This window comes from Monodelphis domestica, chromosome 8, assembly GCF_027887165.1.
Source record: "Monodelphis domestica isolate mMonDom1 chromosome 8, mMonDom1.pri, whole genome shotgun sequence".
NCBI classification, from domain to species: domain Eukaryota; kingdom Metazoa; phylum Chordata; class Mammalia; order Didelphimorphia; family Didelphidae; genus Monodelphis; species Monodelphis domestica.
Window position 1 is genome coordinate 220,268,616 of NC_077234.1, and position 19,938 is coordinate 220,288,553.

Here is a 19,938-nt window from a genome sequence, read left to right on the forward strand (position 1 = left end):
TTAAACTATACTTTTTGTCCCTCTCACTTCATTTGATGTATTATATGTGTCTAAAAATCACTTACTTCGGTTATATTAAGCAACTTTTTAATTTCTATAGAAATTTCCATTTTCAGGAATATTAATAATACTATTCAGTGAACTTAATACCCTCTTGAAAATCAGGGGACTTTTTCAAATAAAACCATACAGGATTACAAAGCAATCTAAGGACTCAAGGGTGCACGAATGTTTGATTCAGATAATTATGGATTCCATATTAACTAGAAATTTGATCTGTATGATTGAACTGACACATTTCTTTAGGTAGGCTACCATCACTATAAAGAATTACAGGAAAAATCTTCCCCACCAGGGTCTTGCTATAATAAAACAACCTGAAAGTGTACCCAATTGAGTGTAATAATAGTTATTATAATGAGAATTCTTATAGTTGCTGATCCTATTTCTGACAAGATAGTAATGTTATTTTTAGACATGCTCATAAAAGACCTCTCTTCTGTCTGCAAAATTCTTGGTACTGTCATGTCAAATAGTTAAACTTCAAAATGGATATAAATTTTTCAATGGAACTTACACTAAAGGAGATGCATAGCCCTGTGATTTATTCCAGCACCCTAAGTACTTATCCTTTCTATCTAACTTGAAGTTGAAACAACCTGTACATATGGTCTCTGTAGAATATAGACTCCTTATTTTTCTGCTTACATCCCTTATTTCCCTAGTGTTTAGCACAGCACTTTATACATAATAAATGCTCACTAATTTGTCATTAATTTCCTGTACTCTAAATGAGTGTCAAATGTATCTGAGTTCTCCAGTTTGTAAAGGGTGAAATTATGGTTGAGACTGAAAAAAATCTAAATTTAAATGGTCACCAAGGGAAATCCCAAATAATAAAATACCCAAGTCAGCTGCCAAATTTTATGGTGATTTAATTGATATAGTAGAGAAGATTTTAAGAAGAAGTAGGAAGGGAGGAGCTAATACCGGGCAGGAAGATAGGAGATCTAGAAAGTAAGGTTTTAAATGTGAAGGAAGAAAGAATCAGCCTGACCTCCAAAGAGTCTTAGCTAAGATGCCCAAACCTGAAATTAGCCGCAGGGCAAAACTCACCACCTAACACTCCAAGATGTCGGAATGCTTAGCATGCTGCCAGCCAGAGTCATCTCTCCAGGGAAAAGAGAAAGTGGCAGAAACTGAAGTGCCTTATATGGACATTTTTACATTACTTTTCTGCATCTCTTCTGTACCTATGAGGACTTAGCTTGACTTAGGACAGCCCAGAGGTCTGTCCTCTTTTTGCACATGTCTGTTGAAGGCCATCTCCTCAGATAAGTAAATCTTGAGTTTGATGCAGACCTTTCAAAATCTGGTTAAACTGAGTAGGGTGGAGTATGTGGAGTTTCCAAGACCGGATTCTGTTATTCCAAGTATCTCCATTGTTATTGATCAGGAAATAGCTAAATCAGATCTTCTAAAGAATGTTCTCATTAGGGTGGAATAGTTTTAAAATTCCCAGATTCATGCTGGAGATTCATTATATATACTAAGATTGGGTCCTAAATCTCACAAGAAAATTTAATTTGGTTTTTAGTTGAACCTGTGAATGCTGTTTTTGGATAATGTCACATTAAATTAGTAGGTAAATTTGAAAACCTATCATTATACCTTAAATATCTAATTGACAAATTGGCTTTTTTAAGATGCTTGTTTTGAATTTCATTTAATTATAATAATAGAAACTTCATCTAGGGAAGAGGATAAGAGCACCAGACCTGTCGTCAAGAAGATCAGAGTTCAAATCTAACCTCACACACTTACTAGGTAAGTAAATATTTAACCCTATTTGCTTGTTTCCTTCCCCGTAAAATGAGCTAGGGAAGGAAGTGGTAAACCACTCTGGTATCTTTTCCATGAAAACCCCAAATTGGGTCAAGAAGAGTCAGACATAACTGAAAAATGACTGAAAATTTTCATCTAATTAAACAATGGCAGCCAGGGCAAAATGAATAGAAAGTTGGATGGAAGCCTAAGTGCTGGTTCAGACTCATTTTTTTGTGTGTGACCTAAATCAATTAATTTAACTTCCTTGTGTTCTAGGTGATGATTATCAAACACAAATTTCAGAGAAGATATGAATCTAAGTTTGTAGGAAGAGATTCCTCATCCAGAATTTCCCTATATCAGTGAAATCTTAGGGCTATTCCCTATCTGTGACAATTTCAATAAGAAGTGTTAGAATACAAAGCAACAATCATTTTACTCTCAACAGTTTCCCTCGGGTTCATATCCCATAACAAAAACATTAAGGAATATTGCAACATAATTTATCTTTTCTGTATTCTATCTCTTACACTGATCCTCAGGAAGGATATTGACTATTTTTTTTAAACATTATTTTATTTGGTCGTTTCCATAAATTATTCACTGGAAACAAAGATCATTTTCTTTTCCTCCCCTCCCCCCCTCCTTTCCCTCTCCCATAGCCGACACACGATTCCACTGGTTATTACATGTGTACTTGACTCGACCCCTTTCCCTGTTGTTGGAATTTGCATTATAGGGTTCATTTAGAGTCTCTCCTCAGTCTTATCCCCTCCAACCCTGTAGTCAAGCAGTTGCTTTTCATCGGTGTTTTTACTCCCACAGTTTATCCTCTGCTTGTGGGTAGTATTTTTTATATCCCTGCAGATTGTTCAGGGACGTTGCATTGATACTAATGGAGAAGTCCATCACCTTCGATTGTACCACAATGTATCAGTCTCTGTGTACAATGTTTTTTTGGTTCTGCTCCTTTTGCTCTGCATCACTTCCTGGAGGTTGTTCCAGTCTCCATGGAATTCCTCTACTTTATTATTCCTTATAGTATTCCATCACCAACATATACCACAATTTGTTCAGCCATTCCCCAATTGACGGGCATCCCCTCGTTTTCCAAATTTTGGCCATCACAAAGAGCGCAGCTATGAATATTTTTGTACAAGACTTTTTGTCCATTATCTCTTTGGGGTACAAGCCCATCAGTGCTATGGCTGGATCAAAGGGCAGACAGTCTTTTATCGCCCTTTGGGCATAGTTCCAAATTGCCCTCCAGAATGGTTGGATCAATTCACAACTCCACCAGCAATGAATTAATGTCCCCACTTTGCTGCATCCCGTCCAGCATTCATTACTTTCCATAGCTGTCATGTTAGCCAATCTGCTAGGTGTGAGGTGATACTTCAGAGTTGTTTTGATTTGCATCTCTCTGATTATAAGAGATGTAGAGCACTTTTTCATGTGCTTATTAATAGTTTTGATTTCTTTGGCTGAGAATTGCCTGTTCATGTCCCTTGCCCATTTTTCAATTGGAGAATGGCTTGATTTTTTGTACAATTGATTTAGTTCTTTATAAATTTGAGTAATTAAATGTTTGTCAGGGGTTTTTATGAAGATTGTTTCCCAATTTGTTGCTACCCTTCTAATTTTGGTTACATTGGTTTTGTTTGTACAAAAACTTTTTAATTTGATGTAATCCAGATTATTTATTTTGCATTTTGTAACTCTTTCTAATTCTTGCTTGGTTTTGAAGTATTTCCCTTCCCAAAGGTCTGACATGTATACTATTCTGTGTTCGCCTAATTTTCTTATAGTTTCCTTCTTTATGTTCAAGTCATTCACCCATTTTGAATTTATATTGGTGTAGGGTGTGAGGTGTTGATCTAAACCTAACCTTTCCCACACTGTCCTCCAATTTTCCCAGCAGTTTTTATGAAATACTGGATTTTTGTCCCAAAAGCTGGGATCTTTGGATTTGTCATATACTGTCTTGCTGAGGTTGCTTGCCCCCAGTCTATTCCACTGATCTTCCTTTCTGTCTCTTAGCCAGTACCAAATTGTTTTGATGACCACTGATTTATAATATAGTCTGAGATCTGGGACTGCAAGGCCCCCTTCCTTTGTATTTTTTTTTTCATTATTTCCCTGGATATCCTTGATCTTTTCTTCTTCCAAATGAACTTTGTTATGGTTTTTTCTAAATCAGTAAAAAAAAATTTTTGGAAGTTCCATGGGTATGGCACTAAATAGATAGATGAGTTTGGGTAGGATGGTCATTTTTATTATATTGGCTCATCCTACCCATGAGCAGTTAATGTTCTTCCAATTGTTCAAGTCTAGTTTTAGTTGTGTGGAAAGTGTTTTGTAGTTGTGTTCATATAGATCCTGTGTTTGTCTCGTGAGATAGATTCCTAAGTATTTTATATTGTCTAAGGTAATTTTGAGTGGGATTTCTCTTTCTAGTTCTTGCTGCTGAGCTGTGTTGGAATTATATAGAAATTCTGATGACTTATCTGGGTTTATTTTGTATCCTGCAACTTTGCTAAAGTTGTTGATTATTTCGATTAGCTTTTTGGTTGAATCTCTAGGATTCTTTAAGTAGACCATCATGTCATCTGCAAAGAGCGATAATTTGGTCTCCTCCTTGCCTATTTTAATGCCTTCAATTTCTTTTTCTTCTCTAATTGCTACTGCTAGTGTTTCTAATACAATATCAAATAATAGAGGTGATAATGGGCATCCTTGTTTCACTCCTGATCTTAATGGGAATGGATTTAGTTTATCCCCATTGCAGATCATATTAGATGATGGTTTTAGATATATACTATTTATTATTTTTAGGAATGACCCTTCTATTCCTATGCTTTCTAGTGTTTTTAGTAGGAATGGGTGTTGTATTTTATCAAAGGCTTTTTCTGCATCTATTGAGATAATCATGTGGTTCTTGTTGGTTTGCTTGTTGATGTGGTCAATTATGTGGATTTTTTTCCTAATGTTGAACCAGCCCTGCATCCCTGGTATAAATCCTACTTGATGATGGTGGATGACCCTTTTGATCACTTGCTGGAGTCTTTTTGCTAGTATCCTATTTAAGATTTTTGCATCTATATTCATTAGGGAGATTGGTTTATAATTTTCTTTCTCTGTTTTTGGCCTGCCTGGCTTTGGAATTAGTACCATGTTTGTGTCATAAAAGGAGTTTGGTAGAAGTCCCTCTTTGCTTATTATGTCAAATAGTTTGTATAGTATTGGGATTAACTGTTCTCTGAATGTTTGATAGAATTCACTGGTGAATCCGTCAGGCCCTGGGGATAGGAAGTTCTTTGATGGCCTGTTGGATTTTTTTTCTGATATGGGGTTATTTAAGAAAACTATTTCTTCTTCTGTTAGTCTAGGCAATTTATATTTTTGTAGATATTCATCCATATCATCTAGGTTGGTATATTTATTGCCATATAGTTGGCCAAAGTAGTTTTTAATGATTGCCTTAATTTCCTCTTCATTGGAGGTGAGATCCCCCTTTTCATCCTTGATGCTGTTAATTTGCCTTTCTTCTTTCCTTTTTTTAATTAGATTGACCACTACTTTGTCTATTTTGTCTGTTTTTTCAAAGTACCAGCTTCTAGTCTTGTTTATTAGCTCAATAGTTCTGTCACTTTCGATTTTATTAATTTCTCCCTTAATTTTTAGGATCTCTAGTATGGTTTTCTTCTGGGGGGTTTTAATTTGTTCGTTCTCAAGTTTTTTGATTTGCATTTCCAATTCCTTGATCTCCGTCCTCCCTAATTTGTTAATATATGCACTCAGGGATATGAATTTTCCTCTAAGTACTGCCTTGGCTGCATCCCATAACGTTTGAAAGGATTTTTCACCGTTGTCATTTTCTTCAACGAAATTATTAATTGTTTCTATGATTTCTTCTCTAACTATCCGATTTTGGAGTATCATGTTATTTAATTTCCAATTAATTTTTGATTTGGGTCTCCATGTACCCTTGCCGATCAATATTTTGATTGCCTTGTGATCTGAGAAGGCTGCAGTTATTATTTCTGCTTTTCTGCATTTGAGTGCCATGTTTCTATGACCTAGTGTATGATCTAGTTTTGTGAATGTGCCATGTGGTGCTGAAAAGAAGGTGTATTCCTTTTTGTCACTATTTATTTTTCTCCATATGTCTATTAACTCTTATTTTTCTAAGATTTCATTCACCTCTTTTACCTCTTTCTTGTTTATTTTTTGGTTTGATTCATCTAAATTTGATAGTGGTTGGTTCAAGTCTCCCACTAATATGGTTTTACTGTCTATTTCATCCTTCAATTCTCCTAGTTTCTATATTAAAAATTTGGATGCTATACCATTTGGTGCATACATGTTGATTAGTGATATTTCCTCATTGTCTATACTCCCTTTTAGCAGAATATATTTACCTTCCCTATCCCTTTTGATCAGGTCTATTTGTGCTTTGGCTTTGTCAGATATCATGATTGCAACTCCTGCCTTCTTTCTATCAGTTGAGGCCCAAAAGGTCTTACTCCAACCTTTAATTCTAACCTTGTGAGTGTCAACCCGTCTCATATGTGTTTCTTGAAGACAACAAATGGTAGGGTTTTGGGTTCCAATCCATTCTGCTATTTGTCTACATTTTATGGGTGAGCTCATCCCATTCACGTTCAAAGTTATGATTGTCATTTGTGGATTCGCTGGCATTTTGGTATCTTCCCCTAATTCTGACCTTTCTTCTTTAGGTTTCTCCTTTTGAACCAGTGATTTACTTTAGGTCAGTCCCCCTAGTCCCCTCCCTTGAGATGCTTCCCTTTCTAGCCCCTCCCTTTTTATGTTCACTTCCCTAGCCCCTCCCTTTTTATGTTCACTTCCCCTCCCCCCTCTCCTTACCTCCCTTTTTATACTCCCTCCCTCCTCCGCCTCGTTAATTTTCCTTTCTTTCTTACCCATTTCGATAAGATAGAATTCAGGATCCCACTGGATCTAGATGTTCTTCCCTCTCAGATTTGATTTCACTGAGAGTAACGTTTAAGTAATTCCACTTCACGCTCTCTTCCTCTCCTTCTCATATGAGAGTTCTTCCCCTCCCCTTCCCATGTGTATCTTTATATGGGAAAGATTATTCTATTGAGTCCCCCCCTATTTCTTGAAATTAATCTTAGTATTATCAACGGTTCCTCCATCCCTTTTCCTTTCTTTGCCCCCACTTTCCCCAAATCTTCTTAATGCCCCAATCTTTCCCTATGCATGTTTCTTTTAACTACTCTTATGATGCTACAATTTATGAGAGTTACAAAAAACATTTTCCCCACATATTAATATATATAATTTGATGTAAATGTAGTCCTTATAGAAGAGAGTTTGACTTAAAGAAAAAGATAAGATTTATCTCCTTTTCCCTTTCTTTCATATTTACCTTTTCATGTTTCTCTTGCTTTCTGTGCTTGGATATCGAACTTTCCACAGAGCTCTGGTCTTTTCTTAGCAAATGCTTGGAAATCTTCTATTTTGTTGAATTCCCGTACTTTCCCCTGGAAGTATATAGTCAGTTTTGCTGGGTAGTTGATTCTTGGTTGGAGACCCAGCTCTCTTGACTTTCTAAATATCGTGTTCCATGCTTTGCGGTCTCTTAGTGTGTTAGCCGCGAAGTCGTGTGTGATCCTTATGGGAGCCCCCTTATATCTGAAGCACCTCTTCTTGGCTTCTTGTAGGATTTTCACCTTTTCTTGGAAGCTCTTGAATTTGGCAATTATATTCCTAGGGGTTATCTTTTGGGGATTTGGTATAGAAGGTGTTCTATGAATCCTTTCTATTTCTATTTTGCCCCCTTGCTCCAGAACGTGGGGGCAATTTTCTTTTATAATCTCTTGTAGAATAATATTGAGTTTATTGTTTATCACTGGTTTTTTCTGGGAGACCGATAATTCGGAGGTTTTCTCTTTTCCCTCTGTTTTCGAGATCGGTGACCTTCTCAGTGAGATATTTTATGTTTTCTTCTGATTCATTAATTTTTTGGGTTTGCTTTATTGATTCTTGCTGTTTTATCAACTTGCTTTCTTCGAGTTGCTTAATTCTGGTCGTTAGGGACTGGTTTTGCTTTTCAGCCTTGTCTGCCCTTCTATTGGATGCTTCGAGTTCTTTTTCCAATTGAGCATTCTTATCTGTCAGACACCTGATCTCTTTCTCCCATTTTTCTTTCCAGGTTTCCATCTTTTGGATAAGTTCCAGTTTGAGATCTTCCAGAGCTTGTTGATAGTTTCCATTTTGGGAGGCATGTTCTGATTTTTTTTGGATTTTCTCCTCATTCTCCTCTTTTCCTTGGGTACTTCCACCATAAAAGTTTTCAATAGTCACTTTTTTCCCTTTCTTCCTGGAGGCTTGATTTTGGGCCATGTGAGCCATCCCTTTGGTGGTTTTATTCTCCTTTCCTTTTTGGTCTGGGGTCTGGGTTATATGGGCAGTTTTTCTGTGAATTTAGGTTGCTTCAGACTAGTTCTTTCCAGCCTCCAAGGTTTCTTAGAGTGCTGGGTCCCTGATCACAGCCACACTGCCCAGGTGTTCAGCTCTGCCCAGATAATCAGCGCGTGGTCCACCCCTGGTGTTTAGCTCCGCGGAGATGTTCAACACAGCCATCCCAAGTACAGCTCCACTGACCCCCGTAATCAGAGCCGGGCTCTCCAGTGAAACCGCCCTGAGACGTCTTCTCCTGGCAATCCCCAGATCCCAAGGACCCTGGAGTGCCCCCCCCCAGACAGAGACGTTCCCCACTCACTCGCTGTCCAGGTGAGCGCTCAGGTAGCTCACTCTGGTTTGGTGGGGGAGGTGGGGTGGGGGAAGGGCGGCTCAGTTCACTTTTCTGTGCAAGCTTTTCCTCCTTCTTATTATAGTGTGGAAATATTCAAGCCCCACGTACCTTCGCCTCTGTGGAGTACTGGGAGTACTGGGGTGTCCTTCTGTTCCTCCAAAGGTGATTTTTATGCTCCTTTTATATAGTCTATTTCTTTCGGTGCCGGGGAGAGGAAGCGTGTGGCGTCTAGATTGCAGCCATGATTACCCGGAAGTAGGATATTGACTATTGACTCTTTTCTTGAATCTCACTTTTGATCATCTCATTATTCAAACAGCTACTTTCAAACCAAATCATCCAGAAAGCATCACCAAATCAGTTAGAAATGTATGATTAATTATTTTTTGGCCTTTAAAAATTGTCAGATAACAAGTTCATGTAATTGTTGACATAATTGTTGATACTGATATTATTAATCTGTCCTTCCCACATTTCTCGCATTTCCTACCATAAGCAATTTTTTTTAAATCTATCCTTCACAACATATCTGGTAAAATATAGTTTTACTTTAATCATGAAATTATGTACAGATAAGATGACAGTGAGAAGAGTATCAATAGAGTGGGCAGGTTGGGCTGGGTTGTAATTTGCATTGTTCAGGAGAGTAACTATATTGATGTAATCACAGACACATTGAAGCATTGACATATCTCTACTAAAGGTATCAGTATCAAATGCAAAATTCTGGAAGAAGAGACAGTGTGAGTTACCTAATAGAGCATCACAAGTAAATGGACACATGAAATACACTGAGAGAATCCCACTGAGAGAAGTCCACTTAAAAAAGAAAACAAAAGAACAAAACATTTCACTAACCTCTATAATCTTCTTAATCTATGATCCTTTATTTCTTCTTATTTTAATAGTCCAATTCTTAGAGAAATCTCTTTAGAATTATTGCCCAAGGTTCCTGGTATCTCACTTCCAAGCCCTTACAATCAGACTTCTAGATTCATCACTCAAATAAAACTACTTTCTCCAAAGCTACTATGAGTTTTCTTAGTTGATAGTCTTTTCTCAGCCCTCTTGCTTATTTCAAAATGTTGACTAAACTCTTCTCAAAAAAACCTCTTACTTTAGTTTCTATTACACTATTCTCTCTTGGTTACCCTCCAAACTTTGTGATTCTTTAGTATTCCTTTTGAGCTTATCATGTTTCCTCCAATTGTGGTTATACACTAAAGCTCTTTTTAATTACCTTCTCTATATATACTTTCTTGGCAAGTTTATCAGATTCCCTTGGGTTCAATTATCCATATGAAGATGATAGATTTACATTCCTAGCTCTCACTTCTCTTGAATTATATTCCTTTATCAATTACCAACTGTGGAATATTTCAAACCAAATAAACCAAAGGAATCTCAAATTCAATATATCCAAAACAAAACTGATTATTTTTATCCTCAAACTAACCCTCTTCCAAACTTCCCAATGTTTTTCCATGGCACCACTACCTTTTATTTACTCCTCACTCCTCACCATAATTCTATGTAATTAGTTGCAAAATTTTGTTGTTACCACCTCTCTTATCTATCAAATCTTACTCTTCCCTTCTCACACAGTCATTATCTTAGTTTAGAGCTTTATCCCCTCTTCATAGGAATATTTCAAAGATCTCCTTATCAATTTTCCTATCAATGAACTCTACTGCCATCTAGCCTCTGCACAGTTGCAAAAAAATGATTTTCTTTAAGCACTTTTTAAAAAATTGATTATCTGCTATGCAGAGATGTACTGGTAAAGGTTTATCAACTCACTAATCCCACTCCAGCTCCTCAAACAAGTATACATGACATGCTTTTAATGTTGATGACAATAATAATAGCTAGAATTTATATAGTACCTACCAGGGAATTGGAAGTGTGTTAAGCATTTTATCAATATCATCTCGTTTGTTCCTCACACAGCCCTGTGAGTTTAGAGCATTTTAAGTAGAAATATAGGTTAAGTAACTGGTCCAAGGTCACATAACTAGTCTGCTGGCAAATATCCCAAGTCAGATTTTAACTCAGGTCTTGCTGAACCCAGCATTCTATCTATTTCACCAGTCTCTTTTAAATATATTTTATTTATATTTAAATATAATCTATATTATTAAAGTTGTCTCATCACTTTAAGTCAACAAAACAATAAAACAAGCATTTGCAGATTTCTAATGTGTAAATTCTCACATTGAAAGTTTAATAATAAGTTCTTACAAGTCAGAGCTGATTCCAATACACTCATTATTTTATCCTTTTCTAATGTGGTTAGCCATTTTTTGCCCACATTATTGCTGAAGAAATCATGTCTTCTTTATTTAGAAACAATACAGAAGAATTTGCAGTAATTTCTAAAATCCAGGTACTCTCAGTGGTTTGTTATACACATAAGTTATCTAATAGCACTAATTCTTGCTAGTTCTAGTAGAACACTATTGCACTTTTGTGCAAAACTTCCCCAAGTACCTGAAAGATGATGCTTATTAATAAAACCAAGAATAAAATGAAGGAAAATTCGAGGGAGATAAAGAAGGTACCGTAAAATACAGCTTAGCCTTGTAGGTACATAATAAGCACAGGTTGTCAAATCAGCACTTTTTCCAACTATTTGAAATACTTTAAAATTTTAATATTTATTTTTTATATTACATGAAGAACAGTTTTAACATTCATTTATTAAAATATTGAATTCCGTGTTCTTGTTCCTTTCATTTCTCCCTTCCCTTCTCCCTGAAAAAGGAAACAAAAAGAAAAAAGAAAATTATTGCAATTCTCTGTAACATGGAATTAAATAATATGAGTTTTACCTTTGTAATGACCCACCCACCCTCTAGTGGAGGCATATTACAAAGCAGCAGTCATCAAAACAATTTGGTACTGGCTAAGAGACAGAAAGGAGGATCAGTGGAATAGACTGGGGGCAAGTGACCTCAGCCAGATAGTATACGATAAACCCAAAGATCCCAGCTTATGGGACAAAAATCCACTATTCGATAAGAACTGCTGGGAAAATTGGAAGACAGTGTAGGAGAGATTAGGAATTGATCAACACCTGACACCCTACACCAAGATAAATTCAAAATGGGTGAAAGACTTAAACATAAAGAAGGAAACCATAAGTAAATTGGGTAAACACAGAATAGTATACATGTCAGACCTTTGGGAAGGGAAAGACTTTAAAACCAAGCAAGACATAGAAAGAATCACAAAATGTAAAATAAATAATTTCGACTACATCAAATTAAAAGGCTTTTGTACAAACAAAACCAATGTAACTAAAATCAGAAGGAAAACAACAAATTGGGAAAAAATCTTCATAAAAACCTCTGACAAAGGTTTAATTACTCAAATTTATAAAGAGCTAAATCAATTGTACAAAAAATCAAGCCATTCCCCAATTGATAAATGGGCAAGGGAAATGGATAGGCAGTTCTCAGATAAAGAAATCAAAACTATTAATAAGCACATGAAGAAGTGCTCCACATCTCTTATAATCAGAGAGATGCAAATCAAAACAACTCTGAGGTATCACCTCACACCTAGCAGATTGGCTAACATGACAGTTATGGAAAGTAATGAATGCTGGAGGGGATGTGGCAATGTAGGGACATTAATTCATTGCTGGTGGCGTTGTGAACTGATCCAGCCATTCTGGAGGGCAATTTGGAACTATGCACAAAGGGCGATAAAAGAATGTCTACCCTTTGATCCAGCCATAGCACTGCTGGGTCTGTACCCCAAAGAGATAAGGGACAAAAAGACTTGTACAAAAATATTCATAGCTGCGCTCTTTGTGGTGGCCAAAAATTGGAAAACGAGGGGATGCCCATCAATTGGGGAATGGCTGAACAAATTGTGGTATATGTTGGTGATGGAATACTATTGTGCAAAAAGGAATAATAAAGTGGAGAAGTTCCATGGAGACTGGAACAACCTCCAGGAAGTGATGCAGAGCGAGAGGAGCAGAACCAGGAGAACATTGTACACAGAGACAAACACACTGTGGTATAATTGAACATAATGGACTTCTCCATTAGTGGCAGTGTAATGCCCCTGCACAATCTGCAGGGATGAAGGAGAAAAAAAACACTATCCATAAGCAGAGGACAAACTGAGGGAGTAGAAACACCGAGGAAAAGCAACTGCCTGACTACAATAGCTGAGGGGACATGACAGAGGAAAGACTCTGAGCGAACACTCTCATGCAAATACTAACAACATGGCAATGGGTTCAAGTCAAGAACACATATGATACCAGTGGAATCACGCGTCGGCCACGGGGGGGTGGGAGGGAGGAAAAGAAAATGATCTTTGTCTTTAATGAAAAATGCATGGAAATGATCAAATAAAATACTATAAAATTAAAAAAAAAAGAAATCACAAAATGACTAATAGGCAAGAAACAGAAATGAGAGGAGAGATACTTCAGGATATTCAGACGTTTGACTAAAGTTGACATTTGACTAAAGTTGCTCTTTAGTCTCATTTTCTGTTCATTTCCTTATCTTTAGAGTATCATATTCTTTTGGAAATATTCCTCAGGATGATTCATTAAATCTGCATTTTTTTTTTCATTTCAATCTGCTGTCAAGTTTTATAAATACTTAAATTTAGATGAAGAAAGATGATTTTTTACTGTGACCAAGTCTTTGATGGCCTTTTGCATACCTCTCAAATATATAGCTTTCCTAACAAACTAGTTGTATCTTTGTTTTTATGAATTAAGGAAACTAATCTTAAGAGATTTATGACCACATAATGGCATCAAAGTGATTCTTGGCTATTGAGGAATATTCCAGGGGACCATGAGTTCTGGAAGACACTACCATGAAAGAAATGTTTAAATTATGGTCTAGGAGAGACTACAATTCCTTTCTAAGAACCAAATAAATAACTGGATAAGCATTACCATTAGGGGGGCCTCTTGGTGAGGAATTATTTGGCCATGCTAATATTAGTCTACCTAGAAGCCGCATCCATTACAGAAAAAAGAAATAGGAAAGTTTTTCATAAATTTCTTAATTTACTTATTTGGTTTTATAGATTTGCAAGAGTAGGAAGTATAGTACTGTTGAATAAATGCATAGTTGTTTTGAAATTATTAGCCATTTTCCTAAAAGAAAATGGTTCCTAAAATAAAGGGTTTTAAAATTAATATAGAATTTGAATACTTTTAAAAATTATTCTGGTGACTAATTCAATGAATAAAGTTCTTCTCTCAGTGGATTTTGTTCTTCTACTAAATTGTTGGGTGGTGTCACATTACAGGTAGCCAAATTATTATTATTGTCCTACTAGTAGGAAAAGTATATGGGTTTATTCATAAAAACTCAATAGATATTATTAAATAAGTTAATTAATTGAATTATTAAAAATAATATAGCACTTTTAGAGTAATCCTTAGAATAAGCAGACATTAAATTCAAAGGCTACCCTTAATAAAAAAGTAAAGTTTTCAGTCAATCAAACAAAACCAAGTATTTACTAAATTTTACTATTTACAAATTTACATTGTACTAGAAAATGGGGTTACAGTGTTGTTCAAACATTCCTTCTCATAAGCATTTTACCTTGTAATGTGAAGTGAAGGAATGCAAATTTGCTAATAGTAACAGCTGTCATTATCATAGATATCAATTATAAGTTCCTTATATTTAATGACAATTATTCAACAATTTAAAACCATAGTGAACAAGGCCCTTAAAAATCTGTGTTGTGGAGGCAGGAGACAATAATTTTACAAATCATGATGAAGCTTTATGGTTATTAGAAGACATAACTGTTATTTTTGTTATACAATCTTTGTTCTCTTAAAATAATATGATAGTCCCTAGAGCAAGTTTAAATTGTGTTAAACCTGTATTTAGCCATTTGATATTTACCAGTGCTAATAAAGGTCGTGTAGATAATTATCTCTATGTTGTTCTGTCTTGCATTCTGTAGTAATTTCTATATTGAAATCTATTGCCTATCAATAGCTAGTTTTGAAAGCAGCTTCTTTTCTGGGCTCTCTTTTCAAAGTCTTCAAAGCTTATGACATGCTTGTCAAAGAGGAAAAGAACCTCAATTAGAGGACCCTGTATCAGTCCATACTGAAATATGTTATTTCTATTTATGCAATAAACACTCCTTCATTAGTCAACATCAAAAAGATATCTGAAATATATTTATTTTTCTCTTTGTTTTGACTGGAAAGCATATACATTCAACAGTCATATTTTCTTAAGGATATCTGGCCTTTTCTATAACTGTGAAATAAAAGCAATTTTACTTAGAGTTTTCATATTATCTTTCTGTGCATTTTTATTCCTTCACTCACTCTTCAAGATATTCCATGAATTACCTAGTTATAGCTTGCTCTCAGAGAAGAGTTTAATATCATCCATTTACAACTTGGTGTAAATTTGAATCAATGTGTTAACTTTCCCAAGAGTGTTTATAATTTAAGCTTTATCTGTAAGGAATAAAAAGGTCATGTCTCTGAATTAAAAGTGACTTACAGTTTAAAATGTCAGAAAGTAGTTTGGGGAGGCTATCTCAGAGAAAGGGGGAAAGTGTGGAAATTCTGAATTCAAGTGGGTTTAGTGGCTACTATTCTAACTGTATAAAACTGACTGTTTCCAGGTAGCGAGTCTACTTATTTAGTATAGTTAATAGTATCAAATTATCATTCCCCAGACATATATATGCTGTCATGCTCCTCTGTTGCAGTCTCCACCTTCAACTTAACAGTCTCAGCTCTTTGTCCTAATCCTGGGCTTCTGATAAGTGAGCATTCACCAAATGCAGTCTCAATAAACTATACTATTGCCTATATAGCCTCAACTTTCCTCTACATAATTTCTTCCAGGTCTGAAGACAGTAATCACACTAACTCTACTAAAAATACTCCTCTTTATCCACTACTTCCCCAAATGTGTCCATGCTTAATTTTAATTTCCTTTTATTAATATTATTTTTCTAAATTACATAAAAACAGTTTTTACCTCTGGGTTTTTTTTTTTAAGTTTGAGCCATATTCACAGCATCTTTCACTTCCTCCCTTCCCTTCTCTCTGAGAGGCAAAGCAATCTGATATAGATTTTACATGTGAAAGTATAAAACATTTTTCTATACTAGTCATTTTGTGAAAGAGAACTCAAACAAATAAAAATGGAGAAATGAAGTGAAATATACTATGTGTAGGTTCACATGCAGATTCCATCAGTTATTTCTCTGGAGTTGAATGGAAGTTTTTATCATGAATCCTTGAGGATTGCCTTGGATCACTATATTGCTAAGAATAATGCTTAATTTTTGTCTTTATTTAATGTGTTGATTTTTAATACTTACATTAAAATATAGACACTTTGAGGCAGAACTAAGATGATAGGGTATCATGAGGAAGTGCAGCTTCCTCTCACACCCATCCCAAACCTACCTAGAAAAGATACAAGACCTAATCTCAATCAAGAAACCAAAGGAAAACATAATCAAAATGATTATTTCCCATCCATATCAGTAGAGGGAATTAGCTAGAAAGTTATGTGAACATTACCAGAAATGACCTTATGGTTCCATCACAAGAAGAGACTTAGGGGGCAGCTGGGTAGCTCAGTGGATTGAGAGCCAGGCCTAGAGATGGGAGGTCCTAGGTTCAAATATGGCCTCAGTGTAAAGATTAAAATTTGGGAAAACTGAGGAAGGAAGAAATTAGTTTCTCTCTGCAAGAAGTATTATTTTTTTGATGTTTATTAAAGGTTAAAGAAAATACGAGCAAGAGAAGCACGTGCTAGGTGGGCCATGAGGCCCACCCAAATTTCACTCACATCATGAGATGTGTCTGTTTGCCAGCAGAGACAGGAAGAGAAGAGCTAATAGCCTTTACAGGCAGGTTAAATACCCCATCTCACTCTCGGCCCAGGCGAGGTTACAAGGAATTCTGGGAAGTGAGCAAGGACTCCAGGGGATTGAAGTCCTGAATTCAAGTCTCCATTTTTTATATCAGACACTTCCTAGCTGTGTGATCCTGGGCAAGTCACTTAACCCCCATTGCCTAGCCCTTACCACTCTTTTGCCTTGGAACCAATGCACAGCATTGATTCCAAGATGGAAGTTAAGGGTTTTTATAAAAAAAAATCAAAACAAGGGGAGGGTTATACAATAAAAGAATAGGTTATGAATTCTGGATAGATGAGCCTATGCCTATATGAGGTATAGAAATAAATTCTAACTGGTAGTTCTGTTTATCAACCCCCATTCCTGGTTCACAAATACAGGTATCTATGCTTACAGATGGTGTTCTACACTGAGGGACAATTTCAGGTCTTAGGCTATGTAGTGAGAGAAGAGAATGTTAAGAAGAAAGAAGCAACCGAGTCAATCTGGTCCTTGGAGTAGAATGGAGTATCATTTCCAGATTCCAGTAAAACCAGACAAGAGAAAAGGGCAGTCTGTAGTTCTATCACTAAAGAGCATCAGCCTAATGCAACTGCTACAAGGACAATCTCAGATACCAACACAGGTCAGAAACATTTAGAATGCAGACCAAAAAGGAAGAAATTGAATTTTATTCAAAGATAATTTGTTTCTATTTTTTATTTTTAGAATATTTTTCCATAATTGCATGATTCATGTAACTGAATGAACTGACAAGAAATTCCACTGGATTTATCATTGTTCAAAAGCTACTTCTATGTTATACATATTTGGAGGAGAGTGATCTTTTAACATCAAAACCCTAATCACACTATGTGATGGATCATTTTTTTCCTCTGCATTTCTGCTCCAACAGTTCTTTCTCTGGATGTGGATAGCATTCTTTCTCCTCTGGATTGTCCTGGTTAATAGCATTGCTGCTAGTAGAAAAGTCTATTACATTTGATTGTGTCACGATATATCATTTTCTGTATACAACGTTCTACTGTTTCTGCTCCTCTCACTCTGCATCAGTTCCTGAAGGTCTTCCCAGTTCACATGGAATTCCTCCAGTTTATTATTCCTGTCACCATAATAATATTCCATCACCATCAGACACCACAATTTGTTCAGACATTCCCCAATCGATGGACACTCCTTCATTTTCCAGTTTTTTGCCACCACAAAAAGTGGGACGAAAAATATTTTTGTCGAAGTCTTTTTCCTTATTGTCTCTTTGGGGCACAAATCCAGCAGTGGTATGATTGGGTCAAAAGGTAGGCATTCTTTTAAAGCCATTTGGCATAATTCCAAATTTCCCTCCAGAATGGTTGGAGTAATTCACAACTCCTCCAGCAAAGTATTAGTGTTAGTCACAAATCCTCCAGCAATGTATTAGTATTAGTCACAACTCCTCCAGCAATGTATTAATTTTTCCACATCCCCTTCAATATCACTTTCCTTTGCTGCCATATTGGCCAGTCTGTTAGGTGTAAGGTAGTACCTCAGAGCTGTTTTAATTTACATTTCTCTAATCAGGAAAGCTTTAGAATACTTTGTCATGTGCTTACTGATAGTTTTGATTTCATCATGTGAAAACTGCCTATTTGTGTCCTTGACCATATGTCATTTGGGAATGGCTTTACTTTTTGTAAATTTGACTTAGTTCATCATGTATTTTGGAAATTAAACCTTTGTCAGAGAGTTTTGTTATGAAAATGTTCTCCCACTTTGTTGTTTTCCTTCTAATTTTGGTTGCACTGGTTTTGTCCAAAGTCCAAAACTTTTTAATTTGATATAATGAAAGCCGTTCATTTTACATTTTGTAATGTTCTTTATCTCTTACTTGTTCTTAAATTTCTTCTTTTTCTACAAATATGACAGGTATACTATTCTATATTCATCTAAATTATTTATGATTTCACTTTTTACATTTAAGTCATTTACCCATTTTGAATTTATCTTGGTATAGGGTCTAAACCTGATTATTTCCCATACTGTTTTCTAATTTTCCCAGCATTTTTTGTAATATAGTGAGTTCTTGTCCCAATATCTTGGACCTTTGGGTTTATCAAACACTAGCTTCCTGAGGACATTTAGGCCAAGTCTATTCCATTGATCCTTCCTTCTGTCTCAGCCAATACCATATTGTTTTGTTGACCACTGCCTTGTAGGACAGTTTAAGATCTGGTACTGCTAGGCCACCTTCCTTCACATTTTTTTTTCATTTTCCCCTTGATATTCTTGATCTTTTCCTTTCAGGAAAATTTTGTTATTTTTTGGAATTCTAGAAAAAGAGTTTTTTGGGTAGTTTGATATGTATAGCACTGAATAAGTAAATAGGATTGCCATTTTTATTATATTAATTTACCCTACCAATGAGCAAATAATGTTTTTCCAATTCATTTATTTATTTAATTTATTTATTATTTTATTTATTTGGATTTATTTATTTAGATCTAATTTTAATTGTGTGAAAAGTGTTTTGTAGTTGTGTTTATATAATTCCTGTGTTTGTCTTGGTAGGTAAATTCCTAAATATTTCATACTATTTAGAGTGATTTTAAATGTAATTTCTTTTTCTAACTCCTGCTGCAGAATTTTCTTGGAAATATATAGAAATGCTAATGAGTTTTTATGGATTTATTTTGTACCCTGTAACTTTGCTAGAGTTGTTAATTATTTCCAATTGACTTTTAGTTTGTTTTCTAGGATTCTTTAAGTATGTAGCATCCCAAGCATATTCACATCTATGAAATATAGATGACTGTATGATTACTGTGTCTCCAAGCATAAGGTTATACCAATGAGGCTTGTGAATATAACCTTGAACTGGCCATGTGGCCCTTGGCTAAGACAAACTCATTAACATGCTCGGACTCAATTCCCCGGGAAAGCGCGGTTTGCAATGTACACGCCCAAAGGTGTTCCCTCTACCTTGCCACCCAATCTTAATTGTCTATACTTTGTGATGTGGTTACTACGTCCTTGGGAGTACCGCCCAAGCAGGACATGAATAAATTCAGAGGCAATCCCATGAACTTCCTCTTGGCCTTTCTCCCTTCCATGGAGCTCCACTGGGCTCCTCAATGACTATGTCTCTCTCTTCTTGACCTTCTCCTTCCCTGAGGCTGGAACCATCTCGGCCTGCATTCTCTATCTTAATCTCCTCAACCACCTTGTATTCCATTATCCTCATTTTCCACCTCAAGGAAAATCATAGGGGTTGCCTGCCCTATCCAATCACTGATTTGTCGGTGTCTTTCATTTCCACCCTGGTTCTCGGTTCCTACCTCTCCTCGGGTCCCATCACAAAGGTGAGCCCCTTCCCTTGTGGGACCCTGCTGGTCAGGGAAGTCCATTAAGGAAAACCCCACAAAGTATATCAT

At 36.0% G+C, this 19,938-nt stretch overlaps 1 long non-coding RNA gene across 2 annotated transcripts in view; it reads left to right on the forward strand.

Annotated features, from left to right (window-relative positions):
* LOC130455820 (uncharacterized) overlaps positions 1–19,938 on the forward strand; it is a 109,566-nt gene that overhangs the window by 4,849 nt on the left and 84,779 nt on the right. The window contains exon 3 of one of the 2 annotated variants that reach the window (XR_008913979.1): positions 1,756–1,827. This is a non-coding gene — a long non-coding RNA (uncharacterized LOC130455820). Of the gene's footprint in view, positions 1–1,755; positions 18,927–19,938 lie in introns of those variants that run through there. The other variant, XR_008913980.1, reaches the window with a different exon arrangement.